We start from the raw sequence: 18665 nt of genomic DNA, 5'->3' as shown, positions 1-18665 counted from the left end.
CTGGGGTCAGCTGGGTCTGGTGGAGATGCAAGAGGGAAAGTGGAAGGTGGTATGTGGAGCTGATGGACTGGGCCAGAGGCTGTTTCTGTGCTGAATGTCTAGATGGAAGACTCCAGCTGCCCTTTGAAGTATACGATGCACCAATGAATCAGGGACAATTTAGCATCATGTTTCCTTGCAGAATCAGAATCACTGATATAGGTCAGGAAATTACCTGTTTTGTGGCAATGGTACAATGCAATATATTAAAAATTGTTCCAAGTTACAATAAGAAATATACACCCCTCCTATACCTAATAAAGTGGCCACTGAGTGTATGTTAATGGTCTTCTGCTGTTGCAGTCCAACCTGTCAGTTTGAACCAGTCTGGTTACTCTCCTTTGAACTCTCTTATTAACAATGTATTTTCACCCACAGAACTGCCACTCACTGGATTTTTTTGGGGTTTTTTGCACCGTTCTCTGGAAAATCTGTAGACTGTTGTGCGTGAAAATCCCAGGAGATCAGCAGTTTCTGAGACACTCAAACCACCCCGTCAGGCACTAAAATCACTTAAATCATATTTCTTCCCCATTCTGATGTTTGATCTGAACAACAACAACAGAACCTCTTGACCATGTCTGCATGCTTTTATGCACTGAGTTGCTGCCACATTTTTGGCTGAATGGATATGTGCATCAGGGAACAGATGTACTGGTGTATCTAATAAACTTTACTTTATTTTACTTTGTTGTCACCAAACAATTGATACAAGAGCGTACAATCATCACAGTGATATTTGTTTCTACGCTTCGCGCTCCCTGAAGTACAAATCAAAATAAATATAATAAAAATTTTAAATTATAAATCATAATTAGAAAATAGAAAAGGGAAGGGTCGGCACAACATTGCGGGCTGAAGGGCCTGTATTGTGCTGTACTATTCTATGTTCTATGTAAAGTGGCCACTGAGAGTATAAAAAGTAAATAAGTAGTGCAAAAAGAGAGCAAAAACATAGTGAGAAACTGTTCGTGGGTTCAGTCTGACAGTGTTGGGGAAGAAGCTGTTTCTGAAATGTTGAGTGTGTATCTTCAGGCTCTTGTACCTCCTTCCTCATGATAACAATGAGAGAACCCTGGGTGGTGAGGATCCTCGATGATGGATGCTGCCTTCTTGAGGCATTGCCTTTTGGAGGCATCCTCAATGGTAGGATCCCATGCACATGATGGAACTGATTCAGTTGATAACCCTGTGCAGTTTTTTCCGATCTGCACATTGACATCTCAATCTCAAATGGCGACGCAATGAGTCAGCAGATATATCTGTAGAAAATCTTAATTTGTGGCTTCTTTCCAGTTTTTCTGAGAGGCATAAATATGCATTGTGGGTTGAATTAAAAGATCCCAATTTCTGTCAGTTATCACAGAATGTGCACTGTGCACCAGATGATGTGGTCCAATACACTCCTGATGTCAGTTGAACATTAGCAGTGAATCACAACTTGTAGACAAATGGGTCCAATTACTCGGCATAGGGATTAGAATTCAAAATCCTTTGTAGATGGACAGGACAAATGCCTTTTCTTGTCATCAGTACTGATTTGAACATGCTTGAAAATTCAACATTTAGTGTTCCTTCCAACAGTAAGTTTTACCGATTATATAAAAACATGTGGTAGTGTGTGTTCTGGTAAGGATTTTCCAATGGGACATACTCTGAGGGGTAAGCTGGCAAATGGAGTTTAATGTGGGGTCATGAACTTCAGGGAGTGGATTCTATTATCTACATGGAATAAGTCAGGTTGTAGCTGAGGTCCTAGTGTGATGGGACATTTCCAGGGATCTCAGTGGAGCTGTGTAGGATATTGGCAGAAATGTGTGATGGATTGGGAGGCCAGATGCAACAACATCTGGTCAGAAATTTTTGAACTTAAGCTTAAGTCAATTGGTATGGTTAATAAACAATCATCCAGAGATAGACAATAGACCATAGACAATAGGTGCAGGAGTAGGCCATTCAGCCTTTGAGCCAGCACTGCCATTCAATGTGATCATGGCTGATCATCCACATCAGTACCCCATTCCTGCCTTCTCCCCATATCCCTTGACTCTGCTATCTTTAAGAGCTCTATCTAACTCTCTCTTGAAAGCATCCAAAGAATTTGCCTCCACTGCCTTCTGAGGCAGAGCATTCCATAGATACACAACTCTCTGGATGAAAAAGTTTTTCCTGAATTCCATTCTAAATGGCCTACCCCTTATTCTTAAACTGTGGCCTCTGGTTCTGGACTCCCTCAACCTCAGGAACATGTTTCCTGCCTCTAGTGTATCCAATCCCTTAATAATCTTATATGTTTCAATCAGATTCAGATCCTCTCTCATCCTTCTAAATTCCAGTGTATACTAGCCCAGTCGCTCCAGACTTTCAACATATGACAATCCCGCCATCCCGGGAATTAACCTCGTGAACCTATGCTGCACTCCCTCAATAGCAAGAATGTCCTTCCTCAAATTTGGAGACCAAATCTGCACACAATACTCCAGGTGTGGTCTCACCAAGGCCCTGTACAACTTCAGAAGGACCTCTTTGCTCCTATACTCAACTCCCCTTGTTATGAAGGCCAACATGCCATTAGCTTTCTTCACTGCCTGCTGTACCTGCATGCTTACTTTCAGTGACTGATGTACAAGAACACCTAGATCTGATTAAGTGGAATAGACAGAGTGGACAGCCAGCGCCTCTTCCCCAGGGCACCACTGCTCAGTACAAGAGGAAATGGCTTTAAGGTAAGGGGAGGGAAGTTCAAGGGGGATATTAGAGGAAGGTTTTTCACTCAGAGAGTGGTTGGTGTGTGGAATGCACTGCCTGAGTCAGTGGTGGAGGCAGACACACTAGTGAAGTTTAAGAGACTACTAGACAGGTATATGGAGGAATTTAAAGTGGGAGGTTATATGTGAGGCAGGGTTTGAGGGTCAGAACAACTTTGTGGGCCAAAGGGCCTGTAATGTGCTGTACTATTCTGTCATTGTGCTTCTCCTTTTCCTAACTTGACACCATTCAGATAGTAATCTGCCTTCCTATTCTTGCCACCAAAGTAGATAACCTCACATTTATCCACATTACAATGCATCTGCCATGCACCTGCCCGCTCGCCCAATCTGTCCAAGTCACCCTGCATTCTCCTCACATCCTCCTCACATTTCACACTGCCACTCAGCTTTGTGTCATCTGCAAATTTGCGTTACTTTTAATCCCTTCATCTAAATCATTAATGTATATTGTAAATAGCTGCGGTCCCAGCACCGAGGCTTGCGGTACCCCATTAGTTACTGCCTGCCATTCTGAAAAGGACCCGTTAATCCCTACTCTTTGTTTCCTGTCTGTCAACCAATTTTCTATCCATGTTAGCACCCTACCCCAATATCATGTGCTCTAATTCTGCCCACTAATCTCCTATGTGGGACCTTGTCAAAGGTTTTCTGAAAGTCCAGGTACACTACATCCACTGGCTCTCCCTTGTCCATTTTCATAGTTACATCCTCAAAAAATTCCAGAAGATTAGTCAAGCATGATTTCCCCTTCGTAAATCCTGACTCAGACCGATCCTGTTACTGCTATCCAAATGTGCCGCTATTTCATCTTTTATAATTGACTCCAGCATCTTCCCCACCACTGATGTCAGGCTAACTTGTCTATAATTCCCTGTTTTCTCTCTCTCTCCTTTCTTAAAAAGTGGGATAACATTAGCTACCCTTCATTCCTCAGGAACTGATCCTGAATCTATAGAATATTGAAAAATGATTACCAATGCGTCCACGATTTCCAGTATCAGTGTTTCAGAGGCATAAATCTGAGATCTACCGCCTGATGTAGTTTAAATTCAAGCAATTAAATTAATCTTGGATGGAAAGATGATGCGGGTGATGTGGTAATCATAAACACAAGAGATTCTGCAGATGCAGGAAAACATCAGCTGTTTATTCCTCTACAGATGCTGCCTGACCTGGCTGAGTTCCTTCAGAATTTTGTGTGTGTTAATCCTGAATTAACTGTGGTAATCCTGAAGCTACAAGGTCACCTTAAAAGACCAATGGTTCACTACCTAGTGACTTCAGACATCAACAATCTGCACAAATTTGTTCAGCAATGAACTGTCAGACTGTAAGAGATAGGAGCAGAGTTCAGATGTCTGGCCCATCAAGTCTGCTCCACTATTTCATCATGGCTGATCCATTTTCCCTCTCAACCCTGTTCTCCCGGCTTCTACCTGTAGCCTTTCACACCCAGAAAAATCAAGATCCCATTAATTGCTGTGCTAAGTACACCCAATGACCTGGCCTCCAGCCACCTGTGGCAATGAATTCCACACATTCTCCACTCTCTGGCTAAAGAAATTAGAACATTACAGCACAGAAACGGGCCTTTTGGCCCTTCTTGGCTGTGCCGAACCATTTTTCTGCCTAGCCCCACTGACCTGCACCTGGCCCATATCCCTCCATACACCTCTCATCGATGTACTTGTCCAAGTTCTTCTTAAATGTTAAAAGTGAGCCTGCATTTACTACTTCATCTGGCAGCTCATTCCACACTCCCACCACTCTGTGTGTGAAGAAGCTCCCCCAATGTTCCCTTTAAACTTCTCCCCCTTCACCCTTAACCCATGTCCTCTGTTTTTTTCTCTCCCTCAGCCTCAGTGGAAAAAGCCTGCTTGCATTCACTCTATCTATACCCATCATAATTTTATATACCTCTATCAGGTCTCCCCTCATTCTTCTACGCTCCAGTGAATAAAGTCCTAACCTATTCAACCTTTCTCTGTAACTCAGTTTCTCAAGTCCCGGCAACACCCTTGTAAACCTTCTCTGCACTCTTTCAACCTTATTAATATCCTTCCTGTAATTCGGTGACCAAAACTGCACACAATACTCCAAATTCAGCTTCACCAATGCCTTATACAACCTCACCATAACGTTCCAACTCTTATACTCGATTCTTTGATTTATAAAGGCCAATTACTAAAAGCTCTCTTTACTACCCTATCTACCTGTGATGCCATTTTTAGAGAATTTTGTATCTGTATTCCCGGATCCCTCTGTTCTACTGCACTCCTCAGTGCCCTACCATTTACCTTGTATGTTCTACCTTTCCAAAGTGGTTTTTCCTTCCAAAGTGCAATACCTCACACTTGTCTGTATTAAACTCCATGTGCCATTTTTCAGCCCATTTTTCCAGCTGGTCCAGATCCCTCTGCAAGCTTTGAAAACCTTCCTCACTGTCCACTATACCTCCAATGTTTGTATCATCAGCAGATTTGCTGATCCAGTTTACCACATTATCATCCAGATCATTGATATAGATGACAAATAACAATGGACCCAGCACTGATCCCTGTGGCACACCACTAGTCACAGGCCTCCACTCAGAGAAGCAATCCTCCACTACCACTCTCTGACTGCTCCCATTGAGCCAATGTCTAATCCAATTTACTACCTCACCATGTATACCTAGCGACTGAATCTTCCTAACTAACCTCCCATGTGGGACCTTGTCAAAGGCCTTACTGAAGTCCATGTAGGCAACATCCACTGCCTTCCCTTCATCCACTTTCCTGGTAATCTCCTCAAAAAACTCTAATAGATTTGTTAAACATGACCTACCATGCACAAAGCTGTGTTGACTCTCCCTAATATCTCCCTGTCTATCTAAATACTTGTAGATCCTATCTCTTTGTACTCCTTCCAATAATTTACCTACTACCGACGTCAAACTTACTGGCCTATAATTTCCTGGATTACTTTTAGAGCCTTTTTTAAACAATGGAACAACATGAGCTATCCTCCAATCTCCAGCACCTCAACCGTAGATACCTACATTTTAAATATATCTGCCAGGGCTCCTGCAATTTCAACACTAGTCTCCTTCAAGGTCCGAGGTACTACCCTGTCAGGTCCTGGGGATTTATCTACTCTGAGTTGCCTCAAGATATCAAGCACCTCCTCCTCTTCAATCTGTATATGTTCCATTACCTCATTACTTGTTTGCATTATTTCCATTGACTCCATGCCAGTTTCCTTAATACATACAGATGCAAAAAACCCATTTAAGATCTCTCCCATTTCTTTTGGTTCCTTACATAGTTGACCATTCTGATCTTCAAGAGGACCAATTTTATCCCTTATTATCCTTTTGCTCCAATATACCTGTAGAAGCTCTTTGGATTATCCTTCACCTTGACTGCCAAACCTACCTCATGTCTTCTTTTAGCCCCCCCTGATTTCTTTCTTAAGTATTTTTTGCACTTTTTATACTCCTCAAGTACTTTATTTGCTCCTTGTTTCTTTTACATGTCATACATCTCGCTCTTCTTCTTTATCAGAGTTTCAATATCCCTAGAGAATCAAGGTTCCTTATCCTTATTCACTTTGCCTTTAATCCTGACAGGAACATACAAACTCTGCACTCTCAAAATTTCTCCTTTGAAGGCCTCCCGCTTACCGATCACATCCTTGCCAGAGAACAACCTGTCCCAATCTACACTTTTTAGATCCTTTCTCATTTCTTCAAATTTGACCTTTTTCCAGTTTAGAACCTCAGCCTGAGGACCAGATTTATCTTTATCCATGATCAAATTGAAACTAATGGCATTGTGATCACTGGAACCAAAGTATTCCCCTACACACAGATCCGTCACCTGTCCTAACTCGTTTCCTAATAAGAGATCTAATATTGCATCCTCTCTGGTCGGTGCCTCTATATATTGATTTAGAAAACTATCCTGGACACATTTTAGATAACCAACCCATCTAGACCTTTAACAGTATGGGAGTCTCAGTTGCCTTCATCTTCATCTCCATTCTAAATGGACATCCCTCTATTCTGAGGCTGTGCTCCCTGCCCTCTGGTCTCCCTCACTAAAGGAAACAGCCTCTCCACATCAACTCTATCTAGGCCTTTCAATATTCCATAGGTTTTAATGAGATCCAACCCCCTTTAGAGAGCCCTGCAAGAGGACTCCCAAGTCCTTTTGCACCTTGGATTTTTGAATTTTCTGCCCATTTAGAAATAGTCTACACTTTTGTTTGTTTGACCAAAGTGCATGACCATACACTTCCCAATATTGTATTCCATCTGCCACTTCTTTACCCATTCTTCTAATTTATCTAAGTTCTTCTGCAGCCTCTCTGCTTCCTCAACAGTACCTGCTCCTCCACCTCTCTTTGTATCCTCAACAAAAATGGCCACAAAGCCATCAATTCCATCATCCAAATTATTGACACACAGCATAAAGAGAAATGGTCCAAACACCAACCCCGTGGAACACCACTAGTCACTGGCAGCCAATCAGAAAAGGCTCCCTTTATTCCCACTCTTTTCTTCCTACCAATCAATGCTTTATGTATGTTAGTATCTTTCCTATAATACCATGAACTTTTATCTTGTTAAGTAGCTTCATGTGCAGCACCTTGTCAAAGACCTTCTGAAAATCCAAGAACACAACTTTTACCGATTTTCCTTGGTCAATCCTGCTTGTTATTTTTTCAGAATTCAACAGATTTTTCAAGAAAGATTTTCCCTTATGAAAACCATGCTGATTTTGACCATTTTTTTTCTTGTGCCTCCAAGTAGCCTGAAACCACCTCTTCAACAATCAACTCTAACATCTTCCTGAGCTCTGGTCTATAATTTGCTTTCTTCTGCCACTTTCTCTTCTTGAAGAGTGGAGTGAAATTTGTAATTTTCCAATCCTCCTGAACCAATCCAGAATCTAGTGATTCTGGAAAGATTGTTACCAATGCCTGCACAATTACCCCAGCTATCTCTTTTAGGACCCCGGGGTGTAATCCATCTGGTCAATTTGGTTGACTTATCCATCTTCAGACCTTTCAGCTTCCCAAGAACCTTCTCCCAAGCAATAGCAACTTCACACACTTCTGCCCTCAGACGTTCTCGAACTTTAAGCATACTACTAGTGTCTTCCACAGTGAAGGTGGATGCAAAATACTTCAGAATCAGAATCAGGTTTAATATCACCAGCATATGTCATGAAATTTGTTAACTATTTTAATTTATTTGTTAATAAATACTTATTTAGTTCATCTGCCATTTCTTTGTCCCCCATTACCACTTCTGCAGAGTCATTTTCCAATGGTCCAATGTCACTCTCACCTCTCTTTTGCTCTTTAAATATCTGAAAAATGTTTTGGTATCTTCTTTGATATTATTAGCTAGTTTACCTTCATATTTAATCTTTTCCCTCCTTATGGCTTCTTTAAAATTTCCCAGTCCTCTAACTTTCCACTAATTTTTTACTCCATTATATGCATTCTCTTTTTGCTTTTATGATGGCTTTGACTTCCCTTGTCACCCATGGTTGCATCATGCTGCTTTAGAATATTTGTTCTTCTTAGGGATGTAGCTATCCTGCATCTTCCTGAATTTTTTTCCCAGCAACTCCAGCCATTACTGTTCTGCCGTCATTCCTGCTAGTGTCCTCTTCCTATCATGCCTCTCATACCTCTGTAATTCCCTTTACTCCTCTATAATACTGATACATCCAATTTTAGCTTCTCCTTCTCAAATTGCAGGGTAAATTCTATCATATTATGGTCACTGCCTCCCAAGTGCTCCTTTACCTTGAGCTCCCTAATCAAATCCGATTCATGACACAACACCCAACCCAGAATAACCTTTCCCCTAGTAAGCTCAACCACAAGCTGCTCTAAAAAACCATCTCGTATGCACTCTTCAAATTTTCTTGGGGTTTTCCCAATCTTTTTACATATTGAAATCCCCCATGAATATCCCGTTATACTTTGTAGTCCACACCTTGGCTACTGGTCGGAGGCCTGGTACCTAGTAATAAATACTAGATTATGACTGTTGTCCACATTTTGTGCAGTCATTTTTGTAATTTTTTGTCTCCCAATTTTTTTACAGGATAAAATATCTTTCCTAGATATTGTCAGAAAATATGCTGAGCTTCATGACACATTTCAGGAAGATTATAAGGTCCTTCTCCCCAAGTATGTAATTAATCATGGAGTTCTAAGTGGTCATGATCTACAACTCCTCCTCAGGGAGATTAAGGTTTGTATGACGCTTACAATACAGTGAAGTAATTGGTTATCACGGTGATGGTCATAAATTACAGAATAAGATCATTTGCAGAACATTTAGGGGAAAAGATGCCCATAAAAGTTAGAGATATAGAAAAATGTTATTGTAAGGTAATGACGAAATAATGACTGTTATTCTGTATCCTCCCATTGACCAGCACCCGCACCATAGCCTCTCCTATCTATGTACTTATCTAAACTTCTCTTAAATGTTGAAATTGAACCCGCATCCACCACTTACACTGACAGCTCGATCCACACACACACCACCCTTTGAGCAAAGAAGTTCCCCCTTATGTTCCCCTTTCGCCTTTAATTCACAACCTCTAGTTGTAGTCTCACCTAACTTCAGTGGAAAAATTAATTTATCCTATCTACACCCCTCATAATTTTGTATACCTCTATCAAATCTCCCTTCATTCTCCTACATTCGATGGATAAGAAGTCCTAACCTATTCAATCTTTCTCTATAACTCAGGTCCTCGTGCATTTTTAACATTCTTGTAAATTATCTCTGCACACTTTCACTGTAGGTAGGTGACCAAAACTGGGCACAATATTCCAAATTTGGCCTCACCAACATCTTATACAATTTCAACATAACATTCTATCTCCTGTACTTAATGCATTGATTTATGAAAGCCAATGTGCCAAAATTTCTCTTTATGATCCTGTGTATCTGTGACACCACTTTTGAGGAATTATGGACCAGTATTCCCAAATCCCTTTGTTCTATCACAATTCTCAGTGCCTTACCATTGACTGTGTAAGTCCTACCCTAGTTAGTCCTTCTAAAGTGCAACTCTTCACACTTGTCTGCATTAAATTACAACTGCCATTTTTCAGCCCATTTTTCCAGCTGTTCCAGATCTCAGTGCAAGCCATGATAGTTTCCTTGCTGTCCATTACACCCCCAGTCTTGGTGTCATTTGCAAATTTGTTGATCCAGTTACCTTACAGAAGTTTCAGAAAACAGGATGACTCTGGAAAACAGATGAAATGAGAAAAGTCTTTAAATTCAATGCAGAAGCAAAGACCAAGCAAGAAAGCCATCTCAGATTTTAAAATGCAGAATGAAGTAGATAACTTAGAAACAGGGATGAATGAGGAATTACACATCTCAAAGTGCAAATTCGATTTATTATCAAAGTACATATATGGCACCATATACAACCCTAAAGATTCATTTTCTTGCAGGCATTCACAGTAAATAGAAACATAGAAAACCTACAGTACAATACAGGCCCTTTGGCCCACAAAGTTGTGCGGAACATGTCCCTACCTTAGAAATTACTAGGTTTACCCGTAGCCCTCTATTTTTCTTAAGCTCCATGTACCTATCCAAAAGTCTCTTTAAAGACCCTATTGTATCTGCATCCACCACCATTGCTAGCAGTCTATTTCACAGACTCACCACTCTCTGTGTAAAAGAACTTATCCCTGACATCTCCTCTATACCTACTCCCAAGCACCTTAAACCTGTGCCCTCTTGTGGCAGTCATTTCAGCCCTGGGAAAAAGCCTCTGACTATCCACACGATCAATGCCTCTCATAAATACAAAGAAACACAATAGAATCAATGAAAAACTACACACAACAAAGATGGACAAACACCCAATGTGTAAAGGACAGCAGATTATGCAAATACAAAAAATAAAAATAAAATAATAATTATAAATAAATAAGTAATAAATATTGAGAACATGATATGAAGAGTCCTTGAAAATGAATCCATAGGTTATGGAATCAGTTCAGTGTTGAGGTGAGTGAAGCAATCCATACCGGTTCAGGAGTCTGATGGCTGAGGGATAATAACTGTTCCTGAACCTGGTGGTGTGGGACCCAAGACTTCCAGATAGCAGCAGTGAGAAGAGAGCATGGTCCGGGCGATGGATGCTGCTTTCCAGCACCAGGAGTTTCACTGTTGGTTCACAGGTGTATGAAAGAAATACCAAGCTGGCCCAATTATTTATAAACAACTTTCTAAAAAGTTGAATGGATATCCAATTGGAATAACGAAGAAAGTTTAAACCAATGTGTGAACAATTGTAAAGAATGTATATTGTTTTGTATTACTTGGCCTGGATTTTTGTCTAGTAGTTCAAAACTAAGCAAAGTACTTGTACAACGTTCCATGATGAATTATATGAAAAAAATACAGGATTTAAGGAGAATATTAATTGATCTGAATATATTACTAAACTTGATATAGTAAGATTAACGCACCCCCCCCCCAACCCCGCCATATTTGGACGTAATATACATTACCATTCTGTGAATGAGATATTGGACTAGGACATGTCTGGGAAAAATGTATATTTTGAGAAGTTAAAATTGTAATGATTGTGGAAATTCTGCATTTATCCCTTTCAGATTACTTCCATTACCCAGAGCTAACAATTTAAAACAATTGGCCAGCTCTGATAAAGATTCTCACCCTGAAACATTGACTATTTTTCCCATCCATAGAAGCTGCTTGACCTGCTGAGTTCCTCCGGTATTTTGTGTGAGTTGCTCTGGATTCACATATCTGCAGAATCTCCTGTGTTTAAAACTATTGAAAATACTCAGCACATCAGGCAGCATCACTCAGAAGAAAAATGGAATGTTTCAAGCCCAAAACCATATTTTTCAGAATTAAGTTTACAAGTAGAGTTTTCAGTTTTTTTTTAAATGTTATTTTTTGTAAGTTTTTAAGAAATTATTTAAATCCAGTTTTAAATAGACAGCAGATTGTGACAAGGTCACCGACCAGCTCTGAGTGTGTCCTCAAGACCTGCTTCCTGAAGTTCAGGTGCTGCTTATAGACCCACCCAACTACAAACAGTTGGCCACATAAATAGTGAGCACGGCAAAAATGATCAGCAGGTTGGAATACTGTGTGATGAGATCCACTTAACACCTCAAACGCAATTAATCCTTAAAAAGGCCTGATGAGGGTTAGAAATTAACTGATTGCAGAAACCCATTGCATTCTTCACTGCTCTCTCCCTTTTCAGCAAACAAACACACTCACATTTCACTAATTCCATATCCCAAAATAACATATTTATAAGACCATAAGATATAGGAGCAAAGTTAGGCCATTCAGCCCATTGAATCTCTTCCACCACTCAAACATAGCCGATTTATTATTCCTCTCAATCACATTCTCTTGACTCCTCCTCATAACCTTTCACATCCTTATTAATCAAGAATCTATCAACCTCCACTTTAAATATACCCAATGACTTGGCCATCTGTGACAATGAATTCCACAGATTCACCACCCCCTGGATAAAGAAATTCCTCCTCATCTCCATTCTAAAAGGATGCCTCTCTATTCTGAAGGCAGTGCATCTTACAGATTGTATCTCACTGGAATAAATGTGTCTGGATCTGATGAAATTCTAGTGTGCAGTACTGATTTGTACAATGTTGACTGAATCCTTTAGGTTTTTGTGGGACTTGGATTCATTCCCCTACGAAGGCCCTGCCCCTCTAGAAGCAATAGCGAATGGCTGCATATTTCTGAATGTAAAATTTAACCCTCCAAAGAACAGAAAAAATACTCAATTCTTTCAGGGGAAACCAACCTTCAGAGAGGTGTGTGAATTACATTTCTATTATTTATGGTTAAGTTAAATTCCACCATTTTAACGCCCGGGGAAAGGTTTCACTGCTATTGTAATGGTCTTTCATTAGAAGCAGTGTTGGTGCTATGGTTAGAGATAATGGGTACTTTGGAATGTGACCTATCTAATCCGGGGAGCGGGTTTTGCTGTGTGCCTGACACCGGTGTGAGCTCTGGATTTTGTTCTGTGGGAGATGAAGATAGAAGAGGCTGGAGAGAACCAGTCGTAGGATTCGACACGGTGGGGACCGTGATTCGATGGAGCAACCTGCAGAAGTCTACTGAGGATCAGTGAAAATGACTTTTGAAAGAATTGAGCTCCAACTTGTGTGCGTTTGACTGTTTAATTATAATGGACCCTTTTTGATTTTTTTCCCTTTCTTTTCTTTACTAACCCTTTAGTTAACATTCATAAATATAATTTCTTCAGCCATATGCAGTGTGCTGTCTGTTAATTTTTAGCACTGAGTTATAAAAGGGTAGCAAATTATATAGCATTCACACAAACCAGGGTATGGGATGGGAGAGCTGTCCCAATCTCACGGATCTGGCGACACCGGAGTGTACATTCCCTAGACGTATGCAGCCCAAGGAAAACAGGGTTTCACTTGTTATTAATGAAATTGAAGATCATTATGAAAGACTAACCATACTATTCTCTGAAACATGCTTCCATGATTAGAAATAATGAAACAGTAATTTCGGGTCTATTTTGTTGTTTGTTAATCTCTGGCAGCATGACACTTGGGTTGTCCAGGACTATGAATTACACAGATCAAACATGGTTGCAGGTTGGGAGGTGGAAGAAATTAGGAAAGTTGAAATGGGAGAATACCCCCCCCCCCCCCCACACACACACACACACCTGAAAAGAACTGGAAGTGTCTATCCTTTGAGGGAAATGAAGATCTTGAGGAGGACCTGATGGGTGTCAGAGGACTTGGTGATTTTCCATTCCTGAATATAAGACATACAGCAATTTCAAATGTCCATATACAATCAATAATTTGTTCTCTGCCATCTTCTGTGCTATGAAAATTAGATAAAGTAGCTAGTATGGAGTTTTTGAACTAAAACACAACCTTTAATTCCATTAACAGCTATCATCTCAGCATCCTTATGTTGACATTGACAACCTTAGCCTGGTAGAAGAATTGTTGCAGCAAATAATGACCCAAAAGGTATTTGGGTAATACATTACTGCTAAATCATATCACACTGCAATTGTAGGAGTAACTTTGCACTTAAATGAAATCCATGTAAAAGCTCAGTATCACAAATACGAGAGATGCTACGGATGCTGGAAATCCAGAGCAACACACAAAACACTGGATGAACTCATAGATGCTGAAAAAGCTTTTGATAGAGTTGAATGGACATACTTATTTAATGCATTGAGAAATTTTAATTTTAGTCCTAATTTTATATCATGGATTAAATTAATATATTTTAAACCTGTTGCTTCTGTTCTTACAAATAATTATAGATCCTCTTTTTTTCAATTATCTCGTGGTACGAGACAAGGTTGTCCCTTAAGTCCTTTATTATTTAATATCACATTAGAACCTTTAGCCATTGCTATTCGTGAATCTCCTAATATTTTTGGTATTACCCGTAATGAGAAGTTATACAAGTTATCACTTTATGCTGATGACTTGCTGTTATATATTTCTGATCCTGACAGGTCTATTCCCGCTATTTTATCCTTGTTGGCTCAATTTGGTAGTTTTTCTGGTTATAAATTAAACTTGGATAAGAGCGAATTATTCCCCTTAAATGCGCAAACTTTATTGAATGACAGGATACCATTTAAAGTTGTTACTGATAACTTTATCTATTTAGGTATAAAAATTACCAAGAAATATAAAGATTTATTTAGACTGAATTTTTTACCTATGCTTCATCTAATTCAACAACTTACTACAAGATGGTCTCCCTTATCCTTATCATTAGTTGGTCGGATTAATGCTATAAAAATGATGATTTTACCGAAATTTTTATATTTATTTCAAGCCTTACCAATTTTTATTCCTAAATCTTTTTTTGACAACATTGATTCAAAAATTTCCTCCTTTGTGTGGCAAAATAAAAACCCCAGGTTAAGTAAAAGGCAATTACAAAAATCTAAAAAAGATGGTGGTTTAGCTTTACCTAACTTTAGATTTTACTATTGGGCGAATAATATTCGTAACCTAATGTATTGGAAATTAGATTTGGATTCACCATTGTGCCCACAGTGGGTAAATTTGGAGTGCGATGAGGTAAAGGGATATTCTCTATTCTCCGCTCTTGGTTCTTTTCTTCCTGCTGATTTAGTTAAATTCAATAAACAGATATCTAATCCTGTTATCAAACATACATTACGAATTTGGTTTCAATTTCGTAAGTTTTTTACTCTGAAAAACTTTGTTCTTGATAGTCCTATTTTACTTAATTTTTTTTTCAAACCTTCCTTGACAGATCAAGCTTTTAGCATATGGAAAAGGAAAGGTATAAAATGTTTTCGTGATCTTTTTTTTGAAGGTACTTTGATGTCTTTCGACCAATTTTCCAACAAATTTAAATTACCTAAATCTAATTTTTTCAGATATCTACAAATCAGAAATTTTTTACATAAAGTTCTACCATCTTTTCCCAATTCAACTTCAATGGATTTCTCAGATTTGATTTTTACCTTAAATCCTTGTCAGAAGGGATTAGTAGCTTTTATTTATAATATGATTATGAAGATACAACCAGAAATATCAGATAGAATTAAACAAGAATGGGAAAAAGAACTTTGATATAATATATCAACAGATAGGGAAAAAATTTTACAAATGGTTAATTCCTCTTCTATATGTGCTAAACATGCTTTAATACAATTTAAAATTGTACATAGAGCTCATATGTCTAAAGATAAGCTTGCTCGATTCTATTCTCATATTAACCCTCAATGTGACAGATGTCATTCAGAAGTGGCTTCATTGACCCATATGTTTTGGTCATGTCCCACTTTACATAACTATTGGAAGGACATATTTGCTACCATTTCCTCAATTTGGAATATCGATTTACAACCTCATTTTATTACTGCAATTTTTGGTATACCAAATGAGGATGATAGTCGACTTTCCCCTTCAATTAGACGAATGATCGCCTTTGTAACATTAATGGCCAGAAGGCCTATATTACAAAATTGGAAAGAAGTAAATCCTCCTACCACGTTTCAGTGGTTTTCTCAAACTATTTCTTATCTGAGCTTGGAAAAAATTAGAAGCACTATTTTTGACTCATCAATTAAATTTGAAGAAACTTGGGGACCGTTCATTCGACATTTCCATATGAATTAATTTGGCCTTTTCCAGACCTTCTCTCTGCTTATTCTTGTTCAGGTATGGAGTTCCAGAGTTTTTTGACACTATCATATACTTATAAACTGTTATTATTGCCCATGATAGTTTAGTTTAGTGTTTTTTTTCCTCAATATATTTTTTTTACATATTTTCAATTTTTTTTTTCTTTTGACGATTATTTTTGTTTTTTTCATATATAATTATATAGACTTGATTGATTAATGTACTTTTTTTTGTTGATGTTCAATAGGATATTGTTATCTTATTACTAATGCAATTTCAAGTCTATTGTATTCATAACCTATTCATTATTATGTTATTTTTTTATATATATATATGAAACTCAATAAAAAGATTGAAAAAGAAAAAGAAAACACTGGATGAACTCAGCAGGTCAGGCAGCATCTACAGTAAAGAATAGTCGATGTTACTGGGTGAGAGCCTCCTTCAGGAGAGGAAAGAAAGGGAGATGATGCCAGAATAAGAAGTTGGGTGGATGGGGGGGACGTGGGGTGGTGAGGAGACAAGCTAGAAGATGACAAGAGACACCAGGTGGGTAACAATGGAGGACAAGGTGAGAAGCTGGGAGGTGATAGGTGGAAAAGGTAAAGGGCTGAAGAAGACGGAATCTGATGGGTGAGGGTAGTGGACCATAGTTAAAGGTTCAAGTTTCATTTTATTATCAAGGTATGCATGTCACCATATACAATCCTGGGATTCATTTTTTTGCAGGCATACTCAGTCATTCCAAGAACCATAATAGATCAATTAAAGACCACACCCAGCAGGCCAGACAACCACTGTGCAAGTACAAAAGAAAGGAAATAATAAATAAATAGATAAATAGATAAATAAATAAATAGACAAACAAACAAACAAGCAAGCAAGCAAGCTGTAAATATTATGAGCATGAGATGAAGAGTCCTTGAAAGTGAGTCCATAGGTTGTGGGAACAGTTCAATGATGGAGCAAGTGAAGTTGAGTGAACTTATCTCCTCTGGTTCAAGAGGCTGATGGTTGAGGGGTCATAAATAAGACCATAAAACATAGGATTAGGGTTATTAGAGACTATGACCTATTTTATCACGTGCTTCCAAGAACCCTGAGGCCTGATCATTAATAATCTACTCGAACATCCTTCCAACACTGAGGTCAGACTAATTGGCCTATCATTCCCTTTCTTCTGCCTCTCTCTCTCCCTTCTTGAAGAGTGAAGTGACATTTGCAATTTTCAAGTATTCCTGAACCATTTCAGAATTAGTGATTCTTGAAAAATCATTATTAATCCCCCCACAATCTCTTCAGCCACCTCTTTCAGAACTCTGGGGTGTACACTAACTGGTCCAGGTGACTTATCTACCTTCAGACTTTTCAGTTTCCAAAGAACCTTCTCCCTAGTAATGGTAACTTCACACACTTCGTGACCCCTGACACCTGGGACCTCCACCATAGAGCTAAAGTCTTCCACAATTAAAACAAATGCAAAATATTTATTCAGTTCATCTGCCATATCCTAGTCCCCCATTACTACCACTCCAGCATCAATTTCCAGCAATCCAATATCTACTCTCACTTGTCTTTAACACTTTATGTATCTGAAGAAACTTTTGGTATCCTCTGTAAAATTTACAGGCTAGCTTACTTTCGTATTCCATCTTAACTTTCTTAATGACTCTTTTAGTTGACTTCTGTTGGTTTTTAAAAGCTTCCCAATCCTCTAACTTCCCACTGATTTTTTCTCTATTACTGTACATGCCCTTTTTTTTAACTTTTGTATTGGCTTTGACTTTTCTTGTTAGTCACGGTTGTGTCATCTTGCCTTTAGAATAATTCTTTCTCTTTGGGATGTATATCTCCTGTGCTTTCCAAGTTACTTCCAGAGATTCCAGTAATTGCTGCTCTGCCATCATCTCTACATGTTCTTTTCCAATCATTTCTGGCCAGGTCCTCTCATGCCTCTGTAACCTTCTTTACTCCACTCCTTTACTTCCTGAACCTGTTTCTGTTGGTCCTGAGACTCCTGTGCCTCCTTCCTGATGACAGCAGTGAGAAGTGAGCATGGGCTGGATAGTGAGGGTCCCTGATGATGGATGCTGCTTTCCTGTGACAACACTGTGTGTGGATGTGCTCAATGCTTGGGAGGGCCTTACCCACAATGTACTGGGCCATATCCACTACTTTTTGTAAGATTTTCCATTCATTGGTGTTTCCATACCAAACTGTGATGCAGCCAGTCAACATACTCTCCACTACACATCTATAGAAGTTTGTCAAAGTATTAGATGTCATGCCAATCTCTGCAAGCTCCAAAGAAAGTAGAGTTTGTCAAAGTTTTAGATCCCATGCTGAATCTTTACAAATTCTTAACAAAGTTGAGGTTTAACAAAGTCTTTGATGTCATGCCACATCTCTACAAACTCCTAAGGAAGTAGATGTCAAAGTTTTAGATGTTATGCTGAACTCCTACTCACTAACCAGCCTTGTGTTGTAGTAATTTGTGGGTTACTGATCAGGAGTTTCCAAGCTGGTAACTTCCTGAGCCATGTCCAACACTGGATGATATGATGATATCTCTGGGCACCCAGAGAAAGAAAAAATACTATAGTTTAGAAAATCTTCTGT

At 39.0% G+C, this 18665-nt stretch overlaps 1 pseudogene; it reads left to right on the top strand.

Annotated features, from left to right (window-relative positions):
* LOC132378222 (alpha-1,6-mannosylglycoprotein 6-beta-N-acetylglucosaminyltransferase A-like) overlaps positions 1 to 18665 on the top strand; it is a 130517-nt pseudogene that overhangs the window by 77234 nt on the left and 34618 nt on the right.

This window comes from Hypanus sabinus, chromosome 20, assembly GCF_030144855.1.
Source record: "Hypanus sabinus isolate sHypSab1 chromosome 20, sHypSab1.hap1, whole genome shotgun sequence".
Taxonomy (NCBI): domain Eukaryota; kingdom Metazoa; phylum Chordata; class Chondrichthyes; order Myliobatiformes; family Dasyatidae; genus Hypanus; species Hypanus sabinus.
Note: the sequence above shows the minus strand (reverse complement) of the source record. Positions and strands in the feature narration are given on the sequence as shown.